Genomic DNA, 26,039 nt, shown 5'->3' on the forward strand with positions numbered 1-26,039 from the left:
AAGTGACATCACTTAAGGTAATTTATCAGACTTTAAAAATAATCTTTTTAAAGCAGCAAAACACTTTTTTAAATCTATTTTCTACATATGCAGACATTTTACCCAAGAACTGTAAACCTACGTTCAACTCATAAAGTAGCGCATTTATATGTTCCAAGTCATTCCCTGATTGTAAGGACCTCTTATACTTCAAGGACAAAATTCACCTACTGTAGTTATATAACTTCACTCATCACTCTCTTGCTTCCGACTCCAACTAGCCATTTACTCTCAATTTTTTTCAAAAACAATGATGTTTATCACTAGAACCGCCAGAAGTTTTTGTATACCTAAAACTGCCACCGGGTCAAATTGACCAGCTATTAGAATGCATTGATTTTCAAGGTAAAATGTTCTTTTATTGAACAGTGAGTTTTGATCGCTCAGGGATGAAACTTATACAAATAGAATCTGTGGACTGTCAGCTTTTCAATATACAGGGCTCGACATTATAAATGGCCTGCTGGCCCAGAAGCACTATTTAGACACCCCGGGCCAGCATAACGTACTTTCAACTTGCCTGCTCGGGCCACTAAAAACATTGCTTTGAAGAAAAAAAAATTGTCCTGTGGTATTGGTATTTTGACAAGCAATTTTGTTAAATTGTTTCATCAATAGTGGAAAGATAAGTAATGTAGTCACAGCAAAGACTCACTCTGAGACCAAGGTTGCCTTCCATACAGCTGTGCTGCTAGATAGCAGATAGAAGCTATATTTTATTTACTTTGAAAAGGGTTTAATATTCAGATACAGTTCATTTGCTAAGAGGAGAAAGAAAAAAGTCCAAGCTCAAGGCCAATATCTCTCGTAGAATTGGTACATGAATAACAAGTTCATGAATTTTAATTATACACACATCACGTAGGAGCCACGCTATCAGAAAAACAGGCTCAATAAGGAAAAAAGGAAATGTATACAGACTAATTCCAAGCCACAAAAGGCTATTCAGGATTCAAGTATAGGATTGTAATGTATAGTCATTATAAACATTTGTGGCATGGAGTGAGTGCGGGCTATTACCTTTTTCCTTACATGAATAGAAACATCTTCAGAATCTAGCATGGGGATTATTGAGACTATAAAGAAAAGTGTGGACGGTGAACGGGTAAGCGTTTATGTAGATACCAATAATAAAGACCTTGGTTGAAGCCCGTGAATACACATTCACTTAAGTCAATTAACAGTCGGACTGTTACATCCCCTCCAGATGTTTGAGCTTCAGCGATGTGTAAATTAACAGAGCGTGAAGGTGCAAGGAACAAACTCACAAAACATCTCCATCAACACGCCCTGATGCTGCAACACAAAAGCACACAAGCAGCCCCCATGCAGGGAACACACACACGTGCAGGCACACTCTTTGCTTCAGTTTGTAAAGCCATTTCCAGACTGATGGAGACAGAAGTTCTGAGAGATACGGAGACATGCAGTGTCAGTCTCGGATGCAAATAGACACTTGGTATCAGCGCTTGAAAATGTGTACCTGCCGCTGCTGGGGCCATTTGAAGTTGGAGCATTATTGCCAAAGATGAGATCAAAGGCAAGCTGCCACTGTCCGTGTGTCTGCGTCTCCCAAACCCAGTCCACATATCCACGTTATCAAAATTATTTAAAAAGTGAAGCATACCGATAGAACGAAGTTGATGCCTACAGTAATTCTGTTGACATTGTCTTTCTTCATCTGCTTGGCTGCTTGCATATTCATGTAGTGTGACTTGAATGAACATCTGCTTTGGACTGTCACAAAAAAGTGAATGGAACTGGTAGATGGGATCTTTAATCCGCCTTCTCCACTCTGTCGCTCCTCTCTTTCTCTCCCTGGTCTCCAACTATTTTCTAATTGGGAGTCACTCCAATTTAAGCCACACATTTATGTTTTTTTTCTACTACTCAGCATCTTGCCTTTTAACCATTACGGTAAGTTTTAGTAATATGGTTCCCCAATATATAATAGTGAACTCAATGATTCTCTATCTGTGTCACAAACTTGGATACACAAGGTTAAGGACTCAAATGAACGACCCGGGAACCAGAGGTAAAGTATAATTAATATACTTTATTTTGCACAAAAAAAGGAATACAAAAGAAAATTGCTCACAACGCGAGGAACTAAACTACACATTTGACAAGACACCACAATCTGTATAGAATTTCAGTCAATCATTTAGCCCAAAGTGCTTTACAGTGCAAGATAAAACAGCACAAACAAAAACACAAATACAGAATATTCCAAGAATAAATAATCCCAACGATAACATGTTAATATTAAAGTCACTACAACAAATAGATACCAAGGCAATTTAAAGAGCAACTTGCAGGTTTTTTTTTTACTACATTTATGCTTAACCTTGCCTGAAAATTACAATTAAAAATGTTAATGCAGGATTTGATATGTTTTACAAGACATAAGGGCAGGAATTCAGAGGAAAAGGAGCCGTTTTGAGCTCTGCTACAAAAAACAGCTTTTTTTTTAACGTCAAACGCGTAATATTACGTCACATGGCGGAGCAACTTTCTCGGGCTCCTTCTCTGCCCAATCCGCGGTAGTAGTTTGTAGTTGGTTTGAGCGGTTGTGATTTAGTGAACTGGTATTTTTTCGGTAATTTTACATTGCATTTCACCATTTGTAATCATGGTGCGTCCTGGGTGCGTTGTGCATCCACCTCCCTGCAGCACATACTCTCCACAGCTTTATCAGGAAACCGTATTACATCTTGTACGCTGAATCCAGATCCAAGATGGCTGATGGTGTGTGTCTTGGCTCGGTAGCTCCTGATTCAAACCACCGGCCTCGACTAAAACCTACAATATACAAGACTGTATGACCCAGGACGAGCTAGTCCTTGTAGCCTCTAACACCTTCGATTCCGAATGGATCGAGACTTCTAAAAAGACGTTGTTTGAACTCTGTCCTGAAACCAAGCAGCGGTGTGTGGCCTTTAAAAGGCAACCAGAAGGATGCAAACAATATCAAAATCTGCCTAAAAGTGCTAAATGAATGCGGTGAAAACATCCCCTGTTTTGTCTCCCACTACCTGGATGAGCTGCCGCCTGTTACGTTTAACAACTTTGATGTGTCCAACCTGCTGAGCAAGATGGAGCGACTGCACAGCGAGGTTTGCGCATTAAGACACGTAGTGGAAGTTCAGGCAGATATCGGTGAGGACCTGCGTGCTGTGACTGCGACCATGGACAGCAGAGTTGCTGCCGTAGAATGCCAGTTGGAGCCGAGTCATGGTGGAGGACTGGCTGTACCAAGTGACGCTGAAACTGCCTGTGGGAGCGCTCAGGGTGATGGCCAGGATGGTGCGGTGTCGGTGAAGGATGTGAGCCCCCCCGGCTCTTCTACTGATGTACATCCCAACTGTGTTGACCCGGTTGCTGCGTCAGGGACCGTGAGTGCCTGTGAGAGCCCTGGAGGAACTGCGGTAAATTCGCAGGTATGGAGTCAAGTTGTGAAACAGGGCCGAGGTCGGAGGAATAGGGCCGAGGGCCAGTCTGCCTTATCTAAACAGCTTGTTGGGAAACCTGAACGGAGGATGCCTAAGCCTATTGTTGGCACTGCTGCACAAGGGAATATAAAAGTGATCCGTACGAAGTTGGTGAGTGTTTTTGCTACCAAATTCTCGCCAGACCTTGATGCTGAGACACTGTCCGAATATTTAACTGAACAACTCGGCCGTGATGTTAACTGTCACCGTATTTACACTGCGAGCAACATATATAGCTCGTTTAAAGTGTGGGCTGAGTGCAATGAAGTTGCAGAAATGTTTAACCCAGAACTCTGGCCTGAAGGCTCAGTTGTGAGGCGATACTATGAACCACGTAAAGCGGAGGTGATAGGGAGCTAGACCTTTTGCTGGTGCGAGGGTACTGAATGGGGCTACGGATGAGCTGCTTAGCTAAACGTTATGCGGGTTGGATCATTTAACTGTCGCGGGCTGCACCTGGTCAACAGCGCTGCTGATAGGATCCGACGTGTAGTGGTGGACAACTTGCTACAAAAATGTGACATTTTATGCTTGCAAGAAACTTTCTTACCAAAGCAGGACTTGGGAAAGTTGAACTCTCTTAATGACAATTTTCACAGGGCTGGTGAGTCCACTACGGACCTATCTCTGTGGCACAAAAAGCTGGACGATGTCATTAATGTCATCAGGCTTGAAGTTGACTGGTGTATTGCTGGACAGATCAAAAATGTATTTAGCATTCTCAATGTATATACACCATATGAGTCACAGCATAATGAAGATGAATACCTGAACAGACTTGCTTTTATACATTATTTTATTGTTGATAATCATTCGACCAGTGTTTATGTAGTGGGTGATATGAATGCTAACATATCAGACAAAAGGTGCTAAGCATATGCTACAGTTTTGTGATGATAACAATCTTATATTATCAAGCCATATACTTCTGCCTACAGATAGCTATTCATATATAAGCGAGGCCTGGCAGACAACTTCATGGCTTGACCATTGCATAAGCACTGCTAATGCCCATGACATTGTATGATCAATTGAGATTGTGTATGAGGCATCAATGTCAGATCACATTCCTTTTATAATGTCACTAGATTATGATAGTCTCCCTGAGATGTCTCAGGAGGTTAAAAATGCCTGTAACACTAAAGTGGATTGGTCCAACTCACAAATGAGGATAGGCTATTGTACTATGGGAGAACTGATGTCCTATTGAGTGATGTATATCTAACTAAAGTGTCAACTCTGTGTGTTGATGTGGATTGTAATGAAAGCTCTCACCGTGAAGACCTCTGTAACATGTAAGATTGTATTGTGGGAGCTGTAGACCGTGCTGTACCTACTCTAGGAAGAGACACAACGTCAAGCCAGGGTGGAATAAACATGTGGCTGATCAATACGCTGAAGCCAAGAATGCTTTTGGGGCCTGTGTCCAGGCAGGAAGGCCCAGAGAGGGGCCTGTCCTGGATCTCAAAAAGCATACAAATGCTTGATATAAATATGCAGTTCGTTATGTCAACAAACATACAGAAACATTGAGAGCGGATTCTATGGCTGAAAAGCTCCTTCATAATGATGTGACTGGCTTCTGGAAGGAGGTGAGAGCTCTGAACAGGGCCAGTACATCGTTACCGTGTACCACAGAGGGAGTATCTGGAGCCGATAACATAGCTGAGTTGTGGAGGCAACATTACTCTACTATACTTAATTGTGTTAAAAGTGACCCCTACAAAGTTGGTAATGTTGTGAAAAGTGACACAGTGGGAATCACAGCTAAAGAGGTTTATCGAGCAATTGCACAGCTAGCTGATAACAAAGCATGCGGCTCTGACCGAATCACTGCAGAGCACCTTAAACTGGCAAGCCCGAAGGTTGCAGTTCTTCTTGCCATTTGTTTTACCGGCCTTATGACTCATGGTATGTTGCCAGACTCCATGTTGACTGTTACTTTGGTCTCTGTCATTAAGGACAAAGCGGGCAAGGTAGGGAGCTTGGATAACTATAGACCAATTGCTCTAGCCAGTGTGTTATCCAAAGTCCTGGAAAGAATTTTGTTAGATAGACTATGTTCTTATTTATATACCTCAGATAACCAGTTTGGCTTCAAGGCTAAGCATGGTACTGAGCTATGCATCTATGCTTTGAAAGAAATGGTAGAAACATATAGAAGACATAATTCCACTGTTCTGATTGGTTTTATTGATGCCTCTAAGGCTTTTGACCGAGTTAACCATCATAAACTGTTTTTAAAATTGAGACAAAGGGGTGTGCCTAACAGTATAATTAGGATCCTGGCTTATTGGTATTCCAACCAGAGCATGCGGATAAAATGGGGGAATGCAGTCTCTGCGCCATTTGGTGTTGGTAATGGAGTCCGCCAGGGGGGGCTCCTCTCACCATGCCTTTTTAATATCTATATGAATGATCTATCAGATGATGTAAGTGTCTGTAAAACAGGGTGTGTGATTGGTAATGTGATTGTAAACCATCTTCTGTATGCTGATGATCTGGCAATTGTTTCTCCTAGCAGTGCTGGTTTTCATCCATCCATCCATCCATCCATCTTCTCCCGCTTATCCGTGGTCGGGTCGCGGGGGTAGCAGTTCCAGCAGAGAGCCCCAAACTTTCTTTTCCCTGGCGACATCAACCAGCTCTGACTGGGGGATCCCAAGGCGCTCCCAGGCCAGCGAAGATATATAATCCCTCCACCTGGTCCTAGGTCTACCCCTTGGTCTCTTCCCAGCTGGACGTGCCTGGAACACCTCCCTAGGGAGGCGCCCAGGTGGCATCCTAACTAGGTGCCCGAACCACCTCAACTGGCTCCTTTCGACGCGAAGGAGGAGCGGCTCAACTCCGAGTCCCTCCCTGATGACCGAACTTCTCACCTTATCCCTAAGGGAGACACCAGCCACCCTGCGGAGAAAACCCATCTCGGCCGCTTGTATCCACGATCTCGTTCTTTCGGTCATGACCCATCCTTCATGACCATAGGTGAGGGTAGGAACGAAAATGGCCCGGTAGACAGAGAGCTTTGCCTTCTGGCTCAGTTCCCTTTTCGTCACAACGGTGCGGTAAAGCGACTGCAGTACCGCTCCCGCTGCTCCGATTCTCCGGCCCATCTCACGCTCCATTGTTCCCTCACTCGAGAACAAGACCCCGAGATACTTGAACTCCTTCACTTGCTGGTTTTCAACAGTTGCTAAATGTTTGTTCTGATTACGGAGTCAAATTTGACGTTAAATACAATGCTAAGAAGAGCGCTGTAATGATCTGCAGAGCAAAAGGGGATAAGAACCTTTGTTTTCCAACATTCTACCTGTCAGGACAGGTGCTGTCTGTTTGCTGTAACACTAAGTATCTGGGACACATCATCACAGATGAAATGGCTGATGATGATGACATGTATAGACAGCGGCGTGTCTTATATATACAAGCCAACATGTTGGCTAGAAAATTATCTTGGTGTTCAGATAAGGTTAAGGTGAACCTCTTTAGAGCTTATTGCACTCCTCTCTATACTGCCCCCTTGTGGGTCAAGTATAAGAAGGCGAGCCTCAAGAAGCTCCAGGTTGCATATAATGACTGTTTGCGTATACTGCTTAGAAAACCAAGGTGGTGCAGTGCAAGTGAAATGTTCTGTAATGCACGAGTCAACACGTTCCATGCTCTCTTGAGAAATCTGATGTACAAATTCATCTGTCGATTGAATGTTTCTCATAACTCTGTCATTATGCTGCTGTCAAATCCGTGTTTCAGTGCTGTACGATACCAGTCACCTCTGTGGAAACATTGGTATAACTGCCTTTTTTAAATTTATATTTGAGTGTTTTATGTTTTGTAATAATGGACCAAGAGTCTCTTTAAATAAAGATGATGATGATGATGATGATGATGATGATGATGATGATGATGATGATGATGATGATGATGATGATGATGATGACATCTCTCTGCCCCCCTTCGCTGCTCTCTCTCTCTCCCCCCTTCGCTGCTCTCTCTCTCCCCTCCGGTACACGGCACCGTAAGATGTAGTGGAGTTGCATTAGGTAATGCTGTGGTGGCTGTACTACTCCAGCCGTCTCCTTTGTGTTTGTTTGTTTGTTTGTTCCCCCTGTCTGTGTTGTTTGGTGGTGGCTGTCACTCCTGGCTCCCGGCTCAACCTCCACTCACCTGCTGCAATCAGCTGTGCACCCTCCCCGACTACACACCTGCTTTCCATCAAGCCATTTACAACGGCATATCAATGGAGGCTCCACAACCTTTCTTCGCCAGATCGTCAAGTATCAGCCGTATCTCGCGTCTCCCCTCCGGTACACAGCACCGTAGTGGAGTTGCATTCAGTAACGCGAGATATGGCTGATACTTGCGCATTAGTTTCTGTTATGGATCAGTATCAACAGTCCTGCCAGTAACGTTACTATATTATCAATACTACTTAGTTATAGCCTGATATATGATAGCCAACTGTACAATGTTGTGATGTGACTGACGTTAGCTAACATTAACTGTAGCTAACGCCGGTCACTCACCAAGACAGCTGCTCTGTTCTCCACTGGTTCTCCACACACCAAAGCTCCATTTCTCTCCGATGGCCGTTATTTATTCTAATCCTTGGCTGCTCCTGGTCTCTAGCAGGCTCATAATTATAATCATATGCATTCGAATATATATTTTCAACCTCTTCTGTGTCAAAACTAGCATTGTGATCCATGTTTATTCATACGTTAGACCGGCCGCTCTCCCCCATGTTACGTGACGCGGGAGGTCACGTGCGGAGGCTTTTTAATGCGCAAGTGAAAATGTCTTACTAAAACGACGCCAGATGTCACTGTAGTGTATATTTCTGTATATTTTTTTGAAAATCTAGTGTATTCATCATTTTCCTATACATTTATTCACTGGTGTCTCTAACCTGCAAGTTGCTCTTTTAGGGTAGGTAAGAATGGAGAAAGCAGCTTGAGTAAGCTAGAATTTGAAAGTACACCAAATCTGCCCCTTCCTTCAGACTTCCTTACAGAGCCCCTCCTCCAACACACATGAACGCGCACATGACCAATGAGGGCACGAGATAAGTTTGTGCACGAGATGGAAGGCTGACAGGCAGGTAGGCCATCCAATTATCTGCCGTGGGCCGAGGCACATAATGAAATATTTGTATATGTTTATTGTCAAAGCATTACATGTATTCATTGCTATCGGGATGTTAAGAGCATTCCATGGAATATAACAAAAAGTGTTTCTGAAGTGAATTACCTACCCTACCTTTAAGTAATACGTAAAATAAGGTATGTCTTAAGGTTTTAGTTTTAGTATGAGTATCCTCAGATGTGGAGTCCCTTAGATCCTCAGGCATATTCTTCCAGAGAATAAGGACACTTGATGCTGTCTCCCCTATGCTTTTTTGTTAAAGTCCTTGGGAAAACAAGGAAAATGTAAAGAATTTGAGGAAGTTGCTATTAACAAATCTAATAAGCCTGAATGATGTGAACAATTTCTCGACATACTCAATCACCTCAAAAATGTCTGAAAAGTGGGGCCAGGTGATTCAATGATTTTCAAAATCTTTCAAGCAATTGTAAAACTTAGAAGCAAGCCACCAATGTAATGACTTTTAAGTACGAGTTAAACACTTTCAGAAATGTGACTGCATATAAATAGATGGTGTTCTCCCAATCATCTTGCAAGAAATATAAAGAATACTTTTATTTAAAGCTGGTCCGATCAATATTTTTGGTGTGAAGTATTGATTCAATATGTAATGTGCAAGGTCTTACTTGCAGAGACATACCCACACAGTATTATTAATAATGGCGGGTTTTCAATTTGAGTGGTTACCCCCAAGTGGGCAATTAAAAGAAAAGGAGGTTTTCAGTTACATAACATAGTGTTATACTGTTATATTTTGTAAATATCGTGACAAGTTATCTGTTGCTGCCAAGTGGAGGATGTTTAGGGTTCGGCCTCACTTCTCACTTCTGATGGGCCTTGTATAACTGACTTATTTTAACTGAATTACTTAAATCATGCCATGTATATAATGTAAGCCTAACCCTATGTCATTTACCTTACAAATACGTTTTGTTGTCTTACCACATTCACAATGAAGAGCACATTTTTGTTGTTATTCTCCAAAAGTAATTTATGTTGTTTTGTCATTAACACATAACATATTCTGTTGTTTATGGATGAGGAATTTTGTTTTACTCCAAATAGGGCAAGTGTAAGAGTGTCACTTACCAAAGTTGAGAGTTGGACCCAAGTGCGAAACCCAGACAAAGAGGAAGGCAACGTTTAACTGGTTTGTTGCAATCGTGACAATGGATGGTGAGAAGTTAAAGAGTGGGCACGACTAGAGACAGCAGATGTAGAATGGAGAGCAACTGGGCTGCATGGCTTTGCTGAGAAATCTTTGGATAGTTTGTTGTCAGAAAGAAAATAATCCTGGAGCACTAGGAACAAACAAGCATTTGGAAAACAAGAACTCAAGTTATACCCTCTTGAATTACTCTATTGTTGGTGGGATGGTATCTGATTATAAATTGCAGCTACACTGAAGTGTACAATATGTTCTGATGACTTAAAAAGACTGATGTGTCATTGACCGATTTCATTGAGTCACCCTAACCCTTACCCAATACTAAAATAGTTGCAGTTTCCCATGACGAAGACTAAAATGCCCTGACTTTGGTCAACTAAAACTTGCCTAGAATAACACAATTTGAAGAAAATTTGACATAAAACTAAGACAAAAAAGAAAAACAGAAACAATTAACAAAATTAACACGAGCACAAAGTTGGTAAATTGATGTGAGGGTGTTTGAGGCAAATGTATAATACATGAGATAAAAAGGAGAGCGAATTGACAAAAATAACAAAGAACTACAGATTATGGCGAGTTCATTCAACGATACACAAACTCACTCCCACAACATTTGGTGTGTTGGTTGCTAATTAGCTTACAGCAAAAGTCATTAGTTGTTTTGGGAAAATAAACATGGTGGGGCAGTCAAATTAGCTTGAGGCAAAATGTTGCTTTGCTTTACCAAATCCATCCAGTGATGTTGTCTGTGAAATGTGTTGAGTTAAAAGCTTCTGAAATTATAGTAATTGGACCTTAATTTGAAATTGTTTTGTCAAACAAAAATTAAGCAGCAGTAATTTATTGTATATAAATATTTAATTGTTCCTCCAGCTCTGGGATTGTTCGTGTCTTGTGACGCATTTTTAAGAAGACACATCTGTCTTGTCGAGTTACCACGGCACCCCTGTTGCTGCCAGGAAAGAAAAAAAACCTCTCCTTCGACACTGCCCCTCTGGGGTTCTCTTGTCCGTTCTGATTGACCTGATGAGAGGCTGGTATCTCAGGTATCTGAAACACACACACACACACACACACACACACACACACACACACACACACACACACACACATTGGACTTGAGGTAGGAAGACACTGAGGTCAAGTGTTGTGAGAAACCTTGGATGCAAGAAAGTAGACCTATTTCCTAAAAGGAGAAATTGGGTTAGGGTTGAATAGAAAGATGCTCAGTGGTAGAAAATAGACGAAAGATATTGTAGAATGAACGGAGTGTTTGGAGATACACTTGTGTTTCAGTGGCTACGCTGCACCCATCCATCTTTCTCCCCCCTCTCACCTCTGCCTTCCAACTCCAGACCGTCCCCTATGTGGACGTCTACCATAATAAAACAGGATGTGTGTGTGTGGGTGTGTGTGCGATGGCAAACATGCAAGTATGTGACGTGTGTGGTAATGAATAAGGATGTGCTGTGTGTGGAGCTGGTCGTTAATCACTGGCAGTGCTGGCAGCTAACAGATAAGCAGATTGATCCAAGGCCACCGAGGGAACGCAGCCACACACACACACACACACACACACACACACACACACACACACACACACACACAGTGTAAAGACTGGCTAAAGTGTTTGAGCTCAGGATCATCTCTGACCATTCATGTTAACATCTGTGAGAGTTACAAAGCGAGCTAAGAAGAAAGAACAGAGAGAGAAATACAGACAGACTTTAGAGCTGCAACTGCTCACCTGTAAATCTCAACCTGACATTTGTTTGTCTCAAAACACACACATACGAACAAACACACACTAACAGATACACATAGTGAAAGATAAGGGTCTACGCTTTGGCCATCCAGAAAATCCCATGGGGGAAACAGAGACTTGGGAGAGTGGATGGACGGATGGATGGATTGTAGAGGGGAAGACAGGATGACAGGATGACAAAACAGAGTTAAGGACACGCTCCAGTACTATGTGACGGCTAGGCGGGCCCACAGGGAGCGACGGAGCCGAGAGGAGGATAGTAAGGAAAACAGGGAGAAGAAAGCCTGAGAGGAAGCAGTAGGTCAAACATCTCTGTTTGCCCTTTTCTATGGCAACCATCACATGCTCAGTGGTGGGAAGAGAGACAGTGAGAAGAGTGAACCAGGCTGAACTTACTTTCGTGTACAAATCCTTTCATTTAAAAGATAAAGAAACCATTAGAAATGGCATACTTACATAATATTCACACCATGACGAAGGAAATGCGCTCCAATTGCATATTATTTTTGATTTGTTGGGCATGAGTATGACTGGCTACATACTGCATTGGAATTCATTTCTACATAGTATGTGAATTTTTTTGTACGCAAAATTACTGAATTTCTTAGTTGGAGGCATGAACTAACTGGACATACTGTATGGAGCCAGAATTGGGTCAATATTCTAGCGCGCAAAACAAGCTACACACGTGCATAAAATGACCCTGGCGCGCAGATTAAACCCCCTGCTCGCTCGCGGGAGTTTCAGCCTCACTCGCTCGCGGAGTCTGTCTGCGCGTGCGTGAAAAGTTTCTGACACTTTGGGGCAGAGCCACCACTGGACTTTGATTGACAGCTGCCAGGAAGCCCGGAGTTGACAGGTTTGATCATTGCCTGAACTACCAAGAGCCGAGGAGTGACAGCAGCAAGTTTAGTTGGACGAGATTTATTGGTGAAGTTGTCCATAAAAAACTATTATATTCGTAAAGTTTACAGCTAATATATATATATCAATTCATTTGATATAAAACAATATATTTTTGAGTGGGCTGTGTCTGTCGAAAACTGCTAGCTACTCTCAGCATCTACAATGGGTAGGAAACATGAAGGTCCAGTGTTAACATGTAAAAAACAAGTTAACCTAGAGGCCGTTTTATGATAACGTTTTGTTATAATTGGCAATTTTTATTTTCAATATTCAATGAATATGTAATGATGCTTAGTGAGGTTCAAGGTTCAAGGCTTTTATTAGTCATACGTACATACAGTAGCTACAGTGGAGTTAACCGGATCAAAGTAACATTACATACAGTCCGCGGCATTGTGTGTCACAATGATAATGGGACACACATCGATCGATGTGTTTCCCATTATTATTCATATCACATCATATCACAATGTATCATATTTCCTTATCTGTCAGCTTCTTAATAATAATACATTTAATTGATATAGCGCTTGTCATCTGCCAAGAAAAATCTTGAAGCGCTTCTTGAGCCGTATCTGGCCGTGCAACACTGACAGTGTCACATACTGTATGCAGAAGTATTATTTTAACGCACATATTGCAACACATTAAATTGACGAAATACTCAAGTCAAATGTAATTAAAGTCAGATCCACTCGTGTCTTAGACGGGGCAGTGATATCATAAACCTGTTAATGTACGCATTCAAACACTTTTTTTACCAGCTGTATTCACCTTGCAGGTGCAACTATGTGGCTTTTATCCTGGATAAAGTGTTTAAGTCATGGATGTTTAAAGTTTAACGTCTTAATATATGTCTAATATTATAGTTCACTTTTCATTCAGGAAGTATGACGCTGCGCTGTATGTGCGCTTCTCCATGTTTGTGATTCGTCAAATGTTGCTAACCCCGCCCCTTTTATGTGAACGCGCACAAAACTGGCTTGAGTTAACGAGTTGATAACCAGCGTCGTAGGACCGCTTAGCGAGAGCGCGTTTTGTTTTGGATTAGGTAAGCCGCCGGGTAACTCAAACATATCAAGGTTATGTTAGTCGTACAGGGTTGCGTTCCGATAATCCAAAAATCAGCTCCTAAATTCTAACCCTATCTCCTATTCCTTGACCTCTGAGTGAAACGTCACAGGGTTAAGGGATAGTGGATAGGAGAATTCAAAAGGATTTAGGAGAAGAGACCGCGGTACTTTAGAGAATCCGAATGCGCTTTCACTATCCGACGTGTTTATGATGCGCCAGCGGACGTCATGAATGTGCGTCTGCTGCTGTGGGGAAACTATGGAAACTACAGTTTTCTATACAGCGGACTACAACATGGATGTTCAATAAGAACGAGGGACTACTGTAAACTCATCTAGAGACTCTGCACCGTGCTCTGATGCTGTTGCTTTATGCTTTATGAACGGGGACTACAGAGAAACATATTCTTCATGATCAAAGTTGGAATTGAAATAAAAAAGGAAAGTGAAACTTCTGCTCGTCGCCCTCTCCCTCCGGTCCACATTAATACAAATGATCCCAATACGTATGATTGTATGAAAAGATCTTAAAATCAATACAAATGTATTTATTATAAACGTTAGTCCTTAACATCTATCACTGTGTATATCACCTATCAACGTTCATATTTCTCTTTTTGATTATAATACTGATGAACGTTCAAAACAAAGCACTTTGGCAACTTACCATATACGTTTTAAAAAGCTTAATAAGCACCGTAACTTTCATGATATCATTTCTCGGTCATAATCGGTTGTTTCCGTGAACGGCCGACTGTTGTGATGGCAAATGCTGCGGCTGCAATGCATTGTGGGGCAGCATTTTCTCCTCTCCTTTCGGTTAGGGAGGTCCAGTGGTTCCTAAGCTAAAGGAGGTTATAAAGGAAGTTTGAAACCTCCTTTCCTATCATTTGGAGAATTGGAACGGCACTTATCATGGCTGCCAGTGACGTACTTACATTACATTACATTGCATTTAGCTGACGCTTTTATCCAAAGCGACTTACAATAAGTATATTCGACCAGGAAGACACAACCTTGAAGAAAACAGAATCATATAAGTTCATCAGGTTTCATAGAGCCAAACATTTCAAGTGCTACTCAACTGGCTTTAGATAAGCCAGTCCTTTATTAGTATATAAGTGCTTTGTTAATAAATCTATCGCTCGAAGTGGAGTCGAAAGAGATGAGTTTTCAGTTTGTGCCGGAAGATGTGCAAGCTATCTGCTGTCCTGATGTCAATGGGGAGCTCATTCCACCATTTTGGAGCCAGGATAGCAAACCCACGTGTTTTTGCTGATGGGAACTTGGGTCCCCCTCGCAGCGATGGTGCAGCGAGTCGTTTGGCTGATGCAGAGCGTAGTGCACGCTCTGGGGTGTACGGTTTAACCATGTCCTGGATGTACGAAGGGCCAGATCCATTCGCAGCATGGTAAGCAAGTACCAGTGTCTTGAAGTGGATTCTAGCAGTTACCGGAAGCCAGTGAAGGGAGCGGAGGAGCGGAGTGGTGTGGGAGAATTTAGGAAGGTTGAAGACCAGACGAGCCGCTGCATTCTGGGTGAGCTGCAGAGGTCGGATGGCACATGCAGGTAGACCAGCCAGGAGGGAGTTGCAGTAGTCTAGGCGTGAGATGACGAGAGCCTGGACCAGAACCTGCGTCGCTTTCAGTGTCAGCTGGGGACGTATCTTCCTGATGTTGTAAAGCGTGTATCTGCAGCAACGGGTTTGTAGCAGCGATGTTTGCAGTGAAGGACAGGTTGTTATCTAGGGTCACACCCAGATTCCTTGCAGTCTGAGTCGGGGAAACAACTGAGGTGCCGATGTTGATTGTTAGGTCAAGAGTGGGACAATCTTTTCCCTGAAGGAAAAGCAGCTCAGTCTTGTCAAGGTTGAGCTTGAGGTGATGAGCAGACATCCACTGAGAGATGTCAGCTAGACAAGCAGAGATGCGTGCGACGACCTGGGTCTCTGAGCGGGGAAAGGACAGAATTAATTGGGTGTTGTCAGCGTAGCAGTGGTATGAAAAACCATGCGGGCTAATGACTGATCCGAGCGAGTTTGTGTACAGGGAGAAGAGGAGGGGACCAAGAACAGAGCCCTGAGGGACCCCTGTAGTTAATTGACAAGGGTCGGACTCAGACCCTCTCCAAGTCACCCTGTAGGTACGGTCTTTGAGGTATGAGGTGAGGAGGGAAAGTGCAGAGCCTGAAACTCCAAGTTTTTGGAGCGTGCGAAGGAGGATCTGATGATTCACCGTGTCGAATGCAGCAGACAGGTCCAACAGGATGATGACAGAGGAGAGGGATGCAGTTTTGGCAGTGTGCAGTTCCTCAGTGACAGCAATGAGAGCAGTTTCTGTGGAGTGACCTGCCTTGAAACCAGACTGGTGCGGATCCAGAAGGTTGTTTCTGATGGAGATAACAGGAGAGTTGTTTAAGACAGCGCGTTCAAGTGATTTAGACAGGAACGGGAAGTAGTAGAGAGACAGGCCTGTAGTTTATAACATCTGACGGGTTGAGAGTGGGTTTCTTTAGGAGAAGGTTTACTCTTGCCTCCTTGAGACTGTTTGGAAAGTGACCAGAAGTTAGAGAAGTGTTGATGAAATGGGTGAGAAACGGTAGAATATCAGGAGCGATAGTCTGAAGGAGGTTTGAAGGGATAGGGTCCAGAGGACAGGTGGTAGGGCGGGCAGAGGTAATGAGGGTAAGAACCTCACTTGGAGAGAGAGGGGAAAAGGAGGTTAGTGTGTGGGTGGAAGGAGGGTCTGGTGACCCAGCGGTGAGTAAAGGTGAGTCAGAAAAAGAAGAGCGAATATCATCAACCTTTTTTCAAAGTGGGTAACAAAGTCGCTTGACAGAAGTGAGGAGGGGGGAGGGGCTTTTGGAGGGTCCAAGAGGGTGGAGAAGATGGAAAATAGTTTTTTGGGATTGGAATAGGAAGATTGGATCTTATCTTGAAAGAAAGTGCTTTTTGCCTGAGAGATCGAAGCAGAGAAAGAGGAGAGGAGAGCCTGATAGGTTAGGAGGTCGTCACGGTGTTTGGATTTCCACCGTTTCCGCTCTGCTGCCCTAAGGACGGTTCTATTAGCACGCAGTGCATCATTTAGCCAGGGAGCAGGAGGGGACTGACGAGCCTGCCGAGATGTGAGAGGACAGAGAGAGTCCAGAGTGGATGAGAGAGTAGAGAGGAGAGTTTCTGCAGCAGAGTTTGGAGGTAGTAGTTGGAACGAGTCCGAGGAAGGGAGGGCTGAGAGCACCGATGAGACAAAGGTATTGGGGGAGAGGGAACGAAGGTTACGGCGGACAGGTGCAGGATGAGAAGAGATTAGTTTGTTATGTTTGGAAAGGGGTAGAGAGAATGAAATGAAGAAGTGATCGGATGTGTGGAGCGGGTTTACAGAGAGGTTAGAAGTAGCGCAGTTCCTTGAGAATATGAGATCAAGGACATTTCCAGCTTTATGAGTCGGTGGGGATGGAGACAGTGAGAAAGCAAAGGCGGTTAACAGAGATGTTAGTTCGTCTATCTTCCCTGTCTGGAGGTTGAAGTCTCCGAGAAGTACAGCGGGAGGGCCAGTTTCAGGGATGTGTGAGAGGAGATTATCTAATTCCTCCAAGAAGTCCCCCAAGGCGCCTGGTGGACGGTAGAGAACAACAATGGTTAACTGTATAGGATGGGTTACTGTGACGGCATGGAATTCAAAGGTGGAAGGAGTGAAGTTAGGTAGCTTGAAGAGGGAAAAGCTCCATTTGGGAGAGAGCAGGAGACCAGTGCCACCTCCTCTGCCAGTGGGTCTGGGTGTATGGGAGAAGGAATATGCAGTGGAGAGAGCTGCTGGGGTGGATGTGTTGAATGGAGTAATCCACGTCTCAGTGAGAGCAAGGAAATCCAGAGACTGCAGGGAGGCGTAGCCAGAGATGAAGTCAGCCTTAGGAACAGCTGACTGGCAATTCCACAGGCCACCTGAAACTAGATGTTGGATCTCAGTGGAGCATTTGGGATAGATGAGAGCAGGCCGGTTATAGCGATTAGGAGATACACGGGGCCAGTGATAATTGCGAGAAGACACATGAACAGGAATGGAGAAAATACACATGATTATAGCATGAGGGGCTAGAAAACTAAAGAAAAGATAAATAAGACACCAGCTCAATCAGAGTAGGATTTGCCTCCTCTTTGCCTCCCTCGTGACTCCCGCAGGACTCTAATGTCTTTGTCAGTCTTACTCCCGCAGGACTCTAATGTCTTTGTCAGTCTTACTCCCGCAGGACTCTAATTAATTAAACTATTTCTCAAGTTGCCGGAAGTTGGCTAGAGGGGACGCTGGCGTGTTTTTCGCCGCTCTTCTTGCCAACGCTTATTCCTCGTGTCTATCACTCCCTGCCGTCAAATCTTTTTCACATACACAGCGAAAAGATTGTTCTGCTCTGGTTTTGTGTTTCTGCCATCTCCGTTGCTCAGCTGATTATGTTTGGCTGCTGTTTAGTTCCTAGCCTCTGCCGTCCTGCCATTAGCAAAACGAGCTCACCGTCGTGCTCTACTATCCGTGGAATCCCCGCTCTGGAATACCCCAACTGGGCTCCTCTCTGTCCCGCTCCCTGGACTACCCACGAACCCTCCCTCAGTCCTGCCATCTCAAGTGGGGTGTTTGCCATCACCGCTGCTGAGGTTCGAGGTCCGGTTTCTACCAGGCTAATGGTGCTAGCTGCTAGCTGGCTCGCTGTTCTTCCCACATGCCCTACCCCGGAGCCTGCGGTCTTCAGACTCTGGCCCCCCGCACCAACCTGTGAACCTTCGGGGATAGAGCCTTCAGTATGGCAGCCCCCACTCTCTGGAACGCTCTCCCTGCAGAGATCCACAACATCCCCACACTTGACGCCTTCAAAAGGGCCCTCAAGTCCCATCTGTCTGCCAAGGACTTCGGCCCCAAATCTATTTGTTGTTTTGTCTGACTGCCTTTTGTTATGTTATGTTTGTTATGTTTGTTTATACTCCTGTTCTTCCTTGTAAAGCGACCTTGGGTATTATGAAAGGCGCTATAGACATCCAAGTTATTATTATTATTATTAATGTCTTTGTCAGTCTTCGGCTGTCTGACGCTTAAGCTGACGCTCCAGGAAAGAGCTACCTAAAATGGACGCCTGATTGCTGAGTTCTCACAGCTGTGGGGCCACGCCCCTCTAATTAGTTAACTCTCTACAGCTAATGGGCGACAGTAGACTGGCCCTGCCTATATTGTAATGCAGGCTTGAGTGCCCCTACTGAGACCTGTGTAGCAGGTTTCGCTTGAGCAGATCTGAGATTTAAAATCTCTCAAAAGCGCCGTTTTAGCTACAATAACTACAGAACAATTATACAGAATAGAATAAATGAAACAGAGAAGTCTAATTAAACAAGAATATAACTTCCAGTGATTGCTGCGTCAATAGGTAATGTCCTCACCCGGTCCAGATGCACACTGAGTTCATCAGATTTTAAATGCGGTATTTAAATGCTTTTTTAGCTGAAAGATGACTGAGTCACGCTGTTGTACTTCGCGCAATCAGTAGACTGGCCCTGCCTATATTGTGATGCAGGCTTGAGTGCCCCTACTGAGACCTGTGTAGCAGGTTTCGCTTGAGCAGATCTGAGATTTAAAATCTCTCAAAAGCGCCGTTTTAGCTACAATAACTACAGAACAATTATACAGAGTAGAATAAATTAAACAGAGAAGTCTAATTAAACAAGAATATAACTTACAGTGGTTGCTGCGTCAATAGGTAATGTCGTCACCCGGTCCATATGCACACTTCCGGGTCATTTCACTCCGTTAGGAAGGTTCCTAAGCTAAATGGACTATTGGAATGCAACCCAGGCCTCTGGTCAAATTCTATATTTGTTTCCAGGTTTTGTTTTGCCTTCAGCATAGGGCACACTGAAGCATCCCTTACCAAAGAAAAGGCAATAATACTGGATAATTCAATAATGCAAACTATGGATACATTATCTTTTGGAATCAGGATTCAAAGAGTTGTGCAGCATTCATTCTGTCACTGTGATCTAACTTTTCTTATTTGTTATAAGTAAAGTTGCTTTTAATGTAACATTGCAATTCCTTATGAAATGGTTTAAGTCAAATATTTTGATCTCTCTTTCATTGAGGTTATGGAAGTTATGGAAAGGTAGGTAGAAAAAGACATGTGATGGATCTTTTTTTCTTCTATTCCACAGGGATTTCACACCTTTATTTTTCCAGATAAATCCCATTGAGATCATTGAACTCTTTTACAAGGGAGACCTGCTCAAGTAGGTTCCACATGAAACATAAAAACATTAACAGAACAACAAAAGGACATCTTACATCATCATCACAGGGATTACAATTTACATAACTATCCACATGTACAGGTACCAACAGCTTCCGATTGAGTAGCATCCAACCGAGCTTTAAAAACATTTAGTGGCACCAGATTGCTCAGTTTCCATTTCAGTTGCAGACTATTCCAAGACAGTGGCGCTGCACATCTAAAAGCTGTCTTCCCTAAGACAGTCCTAGCAGTTGGCACATTTAATAAAACTACAGCATGCGATCTCAGGCAGTAGCCACTTACAATTCGCCGTGAGATCAGGGAGCAGATATAGGATGGAAGTTTCCCTAACATGGCTTTGTAAATAAAAATGTACCAGTGACTGAGCCTCCATACAGTTAGTGAAAGCAAACCAGCCCTTGCATACAGGGTACAGTGATGCGTTAATGCTTTACAGTTTGTCACAAATCTTAGCGCGCTGTGATACGCAGCATCTAACTTGATCAGGCAATTGGCAGGTGCATTCATATAAATCAAATCACCATAGTCCAGCACAGGTAAAAAGGTCACAGTGACTAGCCTTTTCCTGGCCTCAAGCGAGAAACAGGACTTATTTCTGTAAAAGAAACCTAGCCTAACCCTCAGCTTTTTAAGCAGGTTATTGACATGAAGTTTAAAAGTGAGACAATCATCAAGCCAGATACCAAGGTATTTGTAACAGGCAACAACTTCAAGTTTTGTTCCTTGTGTAGTTACAATATCTAAAACATGCTCTGGTGTCTTTTTAGCTTTAGAAAAGAGCATTACCTTGGTTTTCTCAATATTTAAAAGAAGCTTTAATTCAGAGAGCTGAGACTGAATAATGTTAAAAACAGTCTGTAATTTAACACCAGCCTCCTTAATGGAGGGACCTGCACAGTACATCACGGTATCATCCGCATAAAAATTAAAAGTAGCTTCATCCACATTTTCACCTAAACTATTGATGTAGATGGAGAATAAAAGTGGACCTAAAACAGAACCTTGAGGAACACCATTAGCAATATTTAACCACTCAGAAGACAGCCCATCAAAGTGAACACATTGGGACCTTTCAGAGAGGTAGTTTTCAAACCACCCCACTGCATGGCTGGACATGCCTATACTGGCTAGCCTCTGCTTTAAAATGCAATGATCGACAGTATCAAACGCTTTGGACAGGTCAATAAATAGAGCTGCACAACTCTGCTTATTGTCTAAAATACTCGCCACATCATTCACCACTTTCATTGTCGCAGTGATGGTGCTGTGTTGCTTTCTGAAGCGTGACTGATGTTTAGACAGGATGTACATAAAAACACCTTTACCTGTTCACTCACTAGGCGTTCGAGCACCTTAGCCAGAACTGATAATTTTGAGATGGGCCTATAATTATTTAATAAAGTGGCCTCCCCACCTTTTAGTAGAGGCAGGACATACGCTGACTTCCACAATTTTGGAATTGTGTTAGTGCTGAGGGAGAGGTTAAAAAGAGTAGTGAGCGGTGGAGCAATAAAATCTGCAGCTATCTTTAAAAAGAAAGGCTCTAAATTGTCCGGGCCAGCCGGTTTCTTAGGATCTAACTTGGTTAAAACTTCACGAACAGCATCAACAGTAAAAGGAGTAAAACTAAAAGGGTTTTCCAAAACACCTTTTTCAGAGTTACAGACTGTGGTGTTCACAGAAGCAGAGTTAGTGACAGAATCAAACAGAGAGCCACAAGACACAAAATGCTCATTAAAACAATTTAACATAGTGGCCCTGTCCGATATAGTGCCAGATGTTGTGGTAAGGCACGGAGGTAGCTCATTACGGATATCACCGGTGGATATCGATTTTATGGCTTTCCAAAATTTTCCAGGATTATTCAGATTCTTTGTGGTAACTGACAGATAGTACTTTGATTTAGCACTTTTGATTTGCGATGTGAAGCTATTTCTTAGCTGCCTAAAACGCAGCCATTCTACCTCTGAGCCTGATTTCCTAGCCTTTGCCCAGGCCTTGTTTCTCTCATGTAGGAGACTAGACAGCTCAGCAGAAAACCAAGGATTGTCTCGTCCCTTCACTCTAAAAGTACGCAGGGGTGCATGTCTATCTATAATTTCCATAAAACCAAGATAAAAAAAAGACCATGCAGTTTCTACATCAGGACATAGATCGATTTTACCCCAATCAAAATCAAACAGATCATGCACAAAACCCTGCTCCACAAAATGTTTTTTGTCTCTCTTACTGATAATGCGAGGTTTAACTTTTAGGACCTTAGTGTCCCTAATTGTGGCTACAACACAGTGATCACTCAGATCATTCGCAAATACTCCCACAGATGAGTATTTATAGGGAACATTAGTTAAAATTAGATCAATTAGGGAGGATTTATTTGGGGACTTAATGTTAGGGCGAGTAGGACTGTCAACAATCTGAGTAACATTCAAGGAGATACAAAGGTTTTTTTAAATCCTCTGACACTGCAGTTAACCAGTCCCAGTTAAAATCACCAAGCAGTACTATTTCCTTGTAGTCTAGTTGAGATAAAAGTTTTGCCAAAGAAGATAAAGAGTCCTTGACAGCTGAGGGGGGTCTATAGCAGCCCACCACCATGACCTGTTGCCCCTTTGCTATTTAAAGCTAAAAATTCTAGTTGTTTACTAATAGATTTGGAAACCATCTTGGTTACACAAAACTTATTTTTCACATAAATGGCAACGCCACCACCTTTTTTAGTACGGTCGGTACGATATACACTATAACCATTTAAGTAGATGTCAGAGGCCAAAATAGATTTATCTAGCCATGTTTCTGATAAGACAATGACATCAGCATCAGTCGAGCTCCCCCAAATGCGGACAAAATCTAACTTAGGTAACAGACTGCGCACATTTAAGTGAATGAAGTACAGGTGGACAGATTGGTGGATTAGTTCAGGTTCAGAATGAGGTAATTAGGCAGGAAAACAAGCAGGCAGCTGATTGGTTGGCAAACTATTTCAGCTGGAAGGACTAACGAGCTAATTCAAAGCAGGTGTGTAGACGGAGGGAAAGGCAGCACAGAAACACAAGATTAAAAAAAAAGCCAGAAAACAAAATCCTCTTGATCACTGAGACTGAAAACAAAGGGCTAAAGGCAGCTTGACAACACAGCCGGAGTGTGACACTAAACACATTTCATAGCCTTGGTCTTTCCCTTTGTGCTGATTCCAACAAACTTGAAAATACCGGCTAACAGCAGAAAGAGGCTGAAGGTTAAGCTTTTGACCTGAACAAAACAACATTTTTGTTCATGTCATACCTACATCAAAACAAAAGCCAGCCATATGCCTTACTAAACTGTATTTCCCTGTCTACCATCACAGCTGAAAACACTCATTAGTTATGTCAAATGTGCCAAAAGCCTCCAGCCAGGAGTGTAATGCATGTATGTATGTTATCACCTGGATTTCTTTGACCAGACGGATCAAAACATCACTACAAAGACTACTCGATGTAGAAAATAAACCTTTGTCTGGTTAAGAGAGATATTTCCAGTTAGTAAATGTTCAAAGGTCTTATATAAGACACGGCTGATGATGAGATCGTTAGGAGTGGGTGTTCTTCTATAAGTCACAGGGTCAAAGATGCAACGCTGCACACAAGCTTTTAAAGACTATTATGTCAGTAACATAAACTTCTCATTATGTAAATAAAGCTGATGTTCTCTGTACCTATTGGGCTTGTAAGGTAAGCAGCAACTTCTTTATGCCCTGAATACAAATATTACAACAGATGAATTCAACCTTATAGCCTACTAATTGGGATTGTTAGACATTCCTTATGTCTCACACATAAATAATGCAAATTAAATTAAATAAATACATAAATATGCCTCTGAAATAAATTCTGAAATAAATAAATGAGGCAATAAATATATATAAATGTAAATACAAATACACATTTATTTATTTCATGGGACTTTTATTTCATAATGCCATATTTATTTATTTCAGTCAGACAACTCACGTGTTTCTTAATATGTTTATTACTGTAGAAGCAGCATATAGTTTGAGTTTGGAATCTAGGCTCGGGCCTCATCACTCCACAGATTTACAAAGAACATTGAGTGATGATTAGATAACTATCCCCTGAGCCTACAGGTGGAAGCTGGGGTGGTGGTGGGGCAGGCGAGCAGCAGCAACATGAAACACAGCAGCAGGAACATGAACGCAGCAATAGCAAGTGAACACAGCAGTGGCAGCAGCAGCATAGCGAGGCAGAGGCAGGAAGACCTGGCAGTTTAAATAGAGCGGCATGTTAAGGAGAATGTGTTTGGTTGGTTGTAAGAGAGACGAGGTGCGTCACGTGTTAATGTATCATTGGTGCTCGAGTTGAGCACAGTGGCTTTGAAGGGAATATACTACCTGTTGAGACTTCTATGTCTAAGTCTCGAAGCAGCAACAATGAGCTTTTCTCAAGTGCACAGCGGCTACGAGGGGGAAACGCTTTGAGCTAATTGATAAATAATCTAAACCAGCAACCACCTGATATGCAATTGCAGAATTCTACCGGTATACATCTTTGAACATTTACGCATTCGCCAAGTTGTGCAAGAGCTCATGGTTGTTGTGCTGAAACGGTCTCATTATTGTGAAGCATGACATAGCACTGGTAGGCAGAAGATGACCGATAGCCCAGGACTCCTGGGTTGTGGCTGCGCACATCTTAAACAGTGATGGGAATAGCGATCTGGGGCAGGCCGCAGCTTGGCAGAGATCACGCAGCCTGGAGGAGTAACTTTGATCTCGTCAGGGGTTTGCAGCCATCAAATAAACATGGATGCCGACCCATGTGTCAAAGGGCAATGATGCAGGATGTTCAGCATGGAAGATAAAGGACAAAGAAAACAGTGTTCGTCTTAGCGATGATTTTTCAAGTTCCTTGAACAAAACTATCAGACTTTGAATGTTTCGAAAAACCTAGCGAGGTGTCAAACGTTGGCTACTACAGAAACCAAATGTAACTAAGTGTACAACCTTAAACGCCATTAACGTCACATGTATGCTACAGAAGGTCTCTGTGATATCTACTTTCCCTAGCCATGCACATACCCCTATTCACTTAATCGTCTGATGGCTTCATCTACATAAGCTTAGAAACAGGAAAGCTCTTCAGGAGTTAAGCTTAAGTTAAACTCTTTAACAGCAGCACATCTAATAATCATGGCTCCTTCAGTGCAACTCAGTCTTCAGTGCAGGTTTTAACAGGAAAATATGCCTGTTTTTGTTGTTGTTATTACTGTCAGGAAATGTACAACCTAACCCTGGTCCACCCAGTAGTAGTAGTCAGATCGCTACTCCTGCTGATTTTAAAGCTAGGTCTGGGTTGGGTCCAAGGGGCAAACTCTGGGGAATAGCCGGGACGCCAATACGGAAGTGCCACACACTGCAGTTCATATATTGGCCGATAGGCGATGGCTGCAGAAAGCAGCAATTTCCATAGACCCCCATGTTAAAATGCCCAATTTTACAGCAGTAAAAAAACATGTTTCTACCCCTGGCTCCATACATTTTATTATCGATATAGATAGATTCCATCTTCATGATTATGGATCTGTGAGTGAATTGTTTTATAACACAACCCTTTTATTTATTTATTCTTGTCTCTCTGCTAGCTGCTCCGTGAAGCTAGCTACAGGGACTCTGCCTGGTCAGTTCATCCAGGGAACACAACTTGAAGCCGGCCGTGGTTGTTTGTTCTTCATGCTTATAGATCGGACTATTGTGACTCGCTCTGCGGTTGAAACAGACGGTACATGAATGCGGTTTTGCTGTAAGTGAAATTCGAGTGCTTTATTTATGTTTTAATGATTTTAATCAGCTACGTAATAAGGCTTGGGTTAGCGTGTAGCGAGTGGTAGCTACATCGGTGCCAACGATGCTAATCGTAGCCTCCAAGTTAAAATAATAGACTGTATATATAAAGGTTAAAACGAAATAGACGTTAAGTGGGATAATACTGTTGAACAAACGGCTTCTGTTTGAGGTTGATAAAATAAGGTCATCCTTGTAACGTAAAGAGATATTTTATTATGTAGGTAGAAACTGTATGCATCGCTAAGGTTAATTTAAATTGGCTATGCTCAAGTATGTAGACAAGTTAACGTTGAAGTATCGTATGTGAAATCAACCTCACAATAAG

This window comes from Gymnodraco acuticeps, unplaced genomic scaffold, assembly GCF_902827175.1.
Source record: "Gymnodraco acuticeps unplaced genomic scaffold, fGymAcu1.1, whole genome shotgun sequence".
In the NCBI taxonomy this organism is placed as follows: Eukaryota; Metazoa; Chordata; class Actinopteri; order Perciformes; family Bathydraconidae; genus Gymnodraco; species Gymnodraco acuticeps.